This window comes from Pelodiscus sinensis, chromosome 23 (assembly GCF_052426305.1).
Source record: "Pelodiscus sinensis isolate ZL-2025 chromosome 23, ASM5242630v1, whole genome shotgun sequence".
Taxonomy (NCBI): domain Eukaryota; kingdom Metazoa; phylum Chordata; order Testudines; family Trionychidae; genus Pelodiscus; species Pelodiscus sinensis.
This window is the reverse complement of record NC_143074.1, coordinates 18,393,146-18,401,110: the sequence shown is the minus strand read 5'-3', so window position 1 is coordinate 18,401,110 and position 7,965 is coordinate 18,393,146. Positions and strand designations below refer to the sequence as shown.

Genomic DNA, 7,965 nt, shown 5'->3' with positions numbered 1-7,965 from the left:
GAACAATTCCCCTCCTCCCCTCGTGACACCCTTTTAGATACTTGAAAACCGCTAACTTGTCCCTTCTCAATCTTCTCTTTTCCGAACTAAACAAGCCCTGTTCTTTCAGTCTTCCCTCATAGCTCATGTTTTCTAGACCTTCAATATTTTTTGTTGCTCTTCTCTGGTTCTTCTCCAGTTTCTCCACCTCCTTCTTGAAATGGCATGCCCAGAACAGGATACAATACTCCAATTGAGGCCTAATCAGTGCAAAGTAGAGCGGAAGAATGACTTCTCGTGTCTTGCTCACAACACTCCTGTGACTGCACCAAGGGGACTCCTGGAATCTGGCTCCTATGTGGTTATGGACAATTCGAACATAGCTGCCTCTTATTTAGGGTTATGGTAATGGAGGCATCTGCAAATGACACCCACTGAGATCCTCAACATTAAAAGGCACTTGGGGTAAATTATGCAGCCTCCCACTTCCTGCTCAGAGAAGGAATGAAAGATGCTCAGTGATAATTTAGAGCTAACAGTCCTACTATTTGCACCTCCTGGAGCAGAAATTTGGCCGGGAACTTCGACTCATCTCCCTGTTTCTTCCAAAAGCAATGACTAAAGCGTGATGCTGCTCAGCTCCTGAGGTTTCCGCTTGAGGTGCTTCGGATGCTGATTTGCTTTGGCTTCTTGCTTTCATTTCCTCTTAGATCCCATTCTTTTAGAGCATGTTTTTGGTGCAGTCGCCACCTTTGGGATTAGCATAAACGTCCTCCATCGCGTCATTAGCCCTGATGTAATTTACAGAGCTTTATCAGCGCTGGACAATTGGGATCAGCAAAGAGCCTTCCTTCCCTGATTGAGAAAAATTTGATTAACAAGTTCATGGTACATTCATGTTCTCACTTAAACCTTTGGGATACCCAGAAAGATGGATAAACCGAGTGCAGATTAGACGGTTTTGTGGTAAATCCTTCTTAGAGCTCATCCCCAACCAGAGGCATAATTTAGCACATGGCACTAATTTCTCCTTCTCAGGCAAATCCCCCAGTGAATGGGTCTGTGTCTAGGGCAGCTGGAACGCTAGTTTATTGTGAATGCTGCAAGCACAAGAACTAGTATGTCTGTACCTGACATGTTTGCTGATTGTAAACACTGGGTTTGCAGTTGCTCTTACGCACTCATTTTTCATATAATTTTCTAAAACGCCTATTTGAGTGAAAGAACATAATAAAATAATAAAACACTCTACTGTCACCAATGGCTCTCAAACATGTTAGTTAATTAGCCTCTGGGAAGTCTGCCTTATTGTATTCATTTTACCGAGGGATGAAATGAGCCCCAAAGAGATTAGGACTTGTCTCAGATCACACAAGAGTGCCCCTGGTAGAACCAGAGATAGATACCAGGAGGCAGTTGGTGTAAATTGAACAATGGAACAATGACTATTTACACCAGCTGACGATTTGCCCCCAGCAGAGCTGATGCCAGTGTTTTGCACTGACCTTTAGAGGACAAAGACTCCTCCCAAGAAATTCTGCTCATGGTGCTTTTGGGAGGAAGGAATCTGTTCTCGGTTTGGTCCATTCAGAATTTGCCAGCTTCAATGGAGCCAGAACTAAACTCTAGGGCTATGTCTACACTCGCAGCTTCTTGCCAAGTACGGCCGTTCTTGCGCAAGACTCTGCAGAGCATCCACACTGCCTGGCCGCTCTTCCGCAAGGAAACGTACAGTACGGCGTGGTAAGAGAGGGTTTCTTGTGCAAGAGCTATGCTCTTTTTTAACAGGTGTAAGCCCTCTTGCGCAGGAGCTCTTGTGCAAGAGGGCAGTGTGGACGCTCGGCAGGGGTTTCTTGCACAAGAAAGCCCTATGGCTAAAATGGCCATCAGAGCTTTCTTGCGCAAGAGAGCATCCACACTGCCATGGGTGCTCTTGTGCAAAAGCACAGCTCGCACATGGCAGCGTGGTTCCTCCTTCAGCCAGGATTAGGGAAACCTTGTCGTTCTTAGCTATACCCCACACTCTCTGATCATGGGGGTCCTTGAAGTCCCTATTCTCTCCCTCCTTGGGGGTCCCAATAATGCTAAATTGCCAGCTTTGCCGAAAGCCTTGAAATGACAGGATTCCCTCAGATACACACAGAAAAAGAACTGCAATGAAAAGGTGGTTTTTTTTTTTAAAAAAAATAAAATTGATTATAAAAAAGCAGACATTGACAATATAATTCAATAGGGAAAAGTTTTCAGCAAGGCAAAGTGGGTGATGTAGTATCTTTCATTGGACCAGTTTCTCTTGGGGAAAGAGACAAACTTTCACAGAGCCCCTGGTGTGGGGCTTCTTTTATTTAAAAAAAAAAAGAAGTTTTATGAAACGATGACGTTTCTGTCCCAGTTGGGATTCGAACATGCAACTCCCACTCTGCAACGTCCCGCTGCGGCCGCCATCATGGGTGAGGCGGATAGACGCTGTGAGCAGCAGCTGCCACATTCAAAATGGCCAGTAAATGTATCTGCTGCTTGATGACGGCTGATTCGGCGAATATGTGAGGGGTTGTTCGCGCGTCAGACGCTTTTTCAGGCCAGACAAACGTCTCGCTCTTTGGGATACTCTCCACAGCCGAAAGCAGGAGCCTTTCGCATTTTTAGGAGTTAAAATTCAGCACGCTTTTGTAATCAGATGACTCCTGTATTCTGATTGGTTAAAATGCATGAATATATTAGAGACTCAGAGATGGGCAACTTCCTAGTCTTACTCGCTTAATTGGATTATTTTGCATGCAAATGTCATTACCAATTCCCACATCAGTCAACATACATTCGTTTATGAATCTACTAAATGGCATGAAGAATCAAATAACTAATATTGACTATATTTTGCAACATGTTTCTTTATTCACCATAACTGAAAAATTCTACGAAGTCTGGTTATTTAAATACTTCAGACCTTTGCCCAGAACTTGTGTTGTATGAAAGGAGAGAAGGTTAGCACTCCCCTTGATAAGGATGGAAGAGGTCCTAGTGGCCTTTACAACACGCATATGGTTAAGGCATTGCCACTTACTTCGTGGCATCTAACCAAGTTTTTTTTTTTTTTTTGGTCCTGTCCATAGACCAGTACAGGACAATAGCCAATGGAGTGTGCAAGATTGGTTTAGCAAACCCCCCTGTCTCCACTCAGATCAGTTCCATGTGCCATAGTGTTAAAGCACAAAATACAGCAATAAGAAGTATATCAAACAATGCCACAAGTACAGAACAAATTAGCCAATTTCTCCTGCTTATTTTCATCTGAAGTAGTGGGTTGTGTCCGTGAAAGCTCATGATACCATATACATTTTTTGTTAGTCTCTAAGGTTCTGCAGAACTATTTGCTGTTTTTTAAATTTTTTTCGGTTACAGACTAACATGGCTATCCCTCTGAAACGTTTGCTTATCTTCAATCCTTCTGAAATTATCAAGGTTGCGTTTTATGCATTTTCATGTCTGGGGTTAATACATAGATTGTTTTTTTTAAAAAAAATATCCCATTTTAACAGTGAAAAAACAAATGTTACATCAAAGAAATTACTCTCTTTTTTTAAAAAATGAGTTCTGTGGCACCTTAAAGACAAAACAGTTTTATTTGGGCATATGCTTTCCCAGTCAAAACAACTTTGTCAGATAAATCTGATGAAGTGAGTTTTACCCATGAAAGATTATGCCCAAATAAATCTGTTCATCTTTAAGGAGCCATAAGACACCTTGTTGTTTTGGCCAATACAGACTAACAAAACCACCCACCCCTCTTGAGACTTGTCTCCATTTTTACAGTCCATTATAACACACACATCTTTAATCTAGGAGATGCCTGAACACCTTAAACAATGTAGTCATACCATAGTACAGTGGCTGGATGTGTGTTATGTATTTTTTTTAAATGGGAGGAGGGGAGAAATTATTGCAAAAATCATTCTACGGGCAGAAGTTCTGGTATACAAAGAAGCTATTTCATATGTCTCATATAATTTGCAGTCAGCATTTGCTACATAGTATACTTTTGTCGCTTAGTTACGTTTTCATAGTGCCTGACGTATTATTCATATTTTGGTAGCACGCAAGTGGCTAAAAAATCTTAAATATTATGAAAAGAACTAACCCCATTGGAAAATTTAGTAGACTACACATAGTTTAATAATTTAATAGAGATTAAATAATTCATGGAGAAGTCTAGCTCAGTCTAACGCAGGTTGGCCTGGACAACAAAGCCCAAGAGTTTTTAATTAAAAAAAGGGGAGCAGGGAATCATTTTTGTTTTGGTCTCAGAAATCATGGATGCAATGATACACATACAGCCTATTTCCAAGACCACAAGCCTGTGCCCTACCAGACCTGTGGGATATTTGCTAATTCCCAAGTCAACTTTCAGGATCAGCACAATGCACCATTTATTACAATGTGATGTGGCATCATGACATAATATTGATTTGGATGTGATCAGTGTTCCCTGGACGCTTGTGTGGCTGCACAGGAGAAATTCCAATAAACAATCATCACAGTGTTCACAGCTAGGTTTTGTGTTTCAACGGGTGGTGCACATTTGCACATGCTTTGGTACACATTACAATTTTATTCCACACATGGACGTGACATGTCACTACAGCCATTCTAGTCTAACTAGGGCCGACATTGAAAATGATCACCCAGCACTTCCAAAATGCTATGTGTCCTGAAGTGGTGTGGAGGGAGAAATTTTTCAACACCATCTATTGCCCATTCATTCCCTTACAACATCCTGACTGGGCTGAACAAGCATTACCAAAGAGTTCAACCGGTGGTTATCAACTTTCCCAACCAGACAGACTGGACCCCATTTGCAGCAATGGCATCTGTCCCCCTGGCTGGGAAAACTGGCATCCCTAGAAAGCCCAGTATATATTGCCTTACTGTTTACTTGTACTCCCCCATTTTCTGTAACATTCTATCTTACAATTAAGACTGCAAGCTCTTTGAGGCAGAGACCATCTGTTTTGTTCTGTTTGTACAGTGCCTAGCACAAAAGGGCCTCGATTCATAAGTGGGGCTATACTAGTACAGTCACTAAACAATGTCACGCTTCCTCGCCCTTCACATCAGCCGAATGATCTCTCTGTACAATAATTTGGTTTTGGTGGTGCAGGAACACATGTCAGGGCACTAATTCTCCCACCTTGCATGGATTCAGAATCCCACGAACTGGATTATTTGTTCATAACTAACACCTACCTACCTACAGCCTGTAAAAGTAAACAGCTGAATTCTGTTCCAGGAAGGAGGAAATTAGCCCCTTTTTTTTAACCTAGTTTAGCCTCTCAGACAGGCTGGGTAGCACTAGGCTGGACCAGAAGCTATTTTTATTAGAAGGTTGACAATTACTCCTCTCATTTCTACATGCAGGGTTCACAAGACAGGTGTGTAGGGCACATGATCCTTATTTCACAGAGAGGGAACCCAGGACAACCTAATTATCAGACATATTCAAGGATTTTAGGGCTCAAACTCTTCGCCGTCAGATCACAAGTGACTTGCCAGGTAGCCCACAGCTAAGAAGAAGCGGAAGCTTTAATTATAAATTTAGGCTTACATCCTAAAGTTACACCCACTTAGTTATTCCCTCGCAGAATCCCTCTTTGCTAAACAAAAGCTCTCGAGAAGAAACCAAGCTGTGCACTCTCGCTGAATCAGCAGTCTTGAAATGGGATTAACATCATCGGCAGTTACTACAATGAGGTAAGACATTGACTCAATGTTGTGACATTTACCGGGGTAGGTGTAGCAGCTAGAAGGCAACAGAAAAAGGACAAGCCTTCTAGTCAGGAGTGGAGGTTACTGTCCATAGCAAAAAGACCCCAGATTGTTTATTTCAAGAACTTTTAAGAAATTTGATCTGTGTGAATAGTACCTTATAGGAACAGAATCTCACATGAGGATTCTGGTTACTTGGTGCTACTGACACATACAGCAGAGGTGGGGGGAAACCTATAGTGAGCAGCTGCAAAGGAGAAGCCAGGTTAGTACAGCCCAATTTGAGCCCTGCAGGCATGCAGGAAAAAATATTCACCCTTCAATGTCTCCTCATACTAGAAGGCACCAAGAAAAATTTTTTGGCTCCCAACTTCAATTTGAACAAGGCATAGAGGGACTAATAAGCCACCTGCCAACAACTGTTTATGATTCAGGCACACACTGCATCAAGTTGTTTCCACTGGCCCCCATTCTGGTTGGCTCTTCCCTAAAGCACCTTACTCTTGGGAACTCAATTTAAAAACGACTCCCGTGTATTGAAAACAAAAAGGGCTATTTATGTAAGTCGACCCCTCAACTAAGTCTGATTATTCAGAAACTTCTATTCACAGCAGACCGTCTTAACGTAATCAGCAGAGAGATGGTTCTGCGGCTGTTTTTCCAGGAGTCTCACCTTCGTGCATTTTTACACAATTTTACCTGAAAGCCAGCCCACGTGTAGTAGAAGTTCACAGGGACGTGCAGGTGCAGATGCAGATGTTGATACTTTACATGTATTAACGTTCCAGTATCAACATCAATTTCCACAACCCTGTACCCACACTCTTCCCATTAGAGAAGTGAATGGTAGCTGGTGGGAACAGGAACAGCCCACCACCTGCCAGACGCATGGGGTTGTTCCAGGCCCACTAGGCCCGCCCTAGGTAGGAAGGCTCTGCATCCTGGCTGGAGCACCTTCCACCTGCAGCTCAATAAACGGGATTTTACTAGAGATGTGATAGTGTGCATGGTTGCACACATCTCCACTGCCTCTGCATGAGAGGCGGCAGCAGCAGGCAGGGGTGGCAGGGCAGGGAGGAGCTGGGAGATGTGGGGAGGTAGTAAGGGAGGGCAGACAGCTACAGGGGAGCTGCCTTAAAATCTGGCTCTCCATGGACCTGCCCTGCATATAAGAGTGCAGCTGCTCAAGGGTTCAGCAGCAGGACCGGATTAAGGGGGGGGGGCTAGCCAGGCAGCTTCCTGGGGTGCCAATCTATGGGGGGGCACCCGATTGCAGCTGTAAGGTGTGCAGCGCACTGGGGCCGCGCATGCGCCCGCTGCCCAGGGTGAAGGAATGGCTCAAGCCGGCCCTGTTCAGCAGTTACACATTTATATAAACAGACATTTTAACATCCCCAGATTTAACACACTTCCTGCCCACCTGATCAGCCACACACCAAGATAAAGTTGCTTCATTCAATTGAAGCATCCTGGACCCTCTTGCACTGTTACTTGACAGAGGCAATCACCAATATAATTAAGAGGCTGCCTTTCACTGCGAACTGAACCATCCCTTCTCACAGGCACCACAAGGAGTCTGCATTGCACTAGGGATGTTAGCGTGTTGTCGTTTTACACAATTAACCAATAAAGCCGGGTCTTATCAGTTAATCCTAATGACTACATTCATCTCCCCCCCCCCCTCCCCCCGATGCCCCTTGATGCCTCTGAGGCTGTGCCTGTTGGTAGCCATCTTCCCTCCCCCTGCCACTGCCTTCCATAGAAGGCACTGGGGGAGGGGGGCAGAGCAATACATACAGAAAGACAGTCCCCACTCGCTCTTGTGCTGCTGCCTCTGTATCAGAGGCAGCAGGAGGGTTGGGGTGGAGGGGCAGGCAGGAGCTAGTGCTCACAGGGAGCTGATTTAAAAGCCGGCTCCCCACAATACTGGCTCCCACCTGCCCATCCTGCATGTAAACTGAAAAATTCAGCACAAAAATCAGTTTGCTAACATCCCTGTTTGGCATATCTGAAAGTTTGCAAAGACGGGGCTGCCAAAATGGAGCATTTTTGCCGCCACAGGGAACAATAGGCAAGAAAAAAATTCTTCCACCTCCTGTCCCACAAAGGTTTGATTTGAGAGGATTCTTATTTAAAGCAGTTGTTTGCCTGTTTTTGGCTAATAGCCTTTTTGTTGTTGTTGTTGCTGCAAACTGGTCAAGACTAAGCTTCTGGAGAGTTCTCAAA

The 7,965-nt window shown here is 44.1% G+C and overlaps 1 non-coding gene across 1 annotated transcript; it reads left to right on the top strand.

The window, feature by feature from the left end:
- The first annotated feature begins 2,938 nt into the window (after nt 1-2,938).
- Nucleotides 2,939-3,066, top strand: LOC112543614 (U6atac minor spliceosomal RNA). The gene has a single exon (XR_003086844.1). It is a non-coding gene; the product is annotated as a U6atac minor spliceosomal RNA (small nuclear RNA).
- The last annotated feature ends 4,899 nt before the right edge of the window (nt 3,067-7,965 follow it).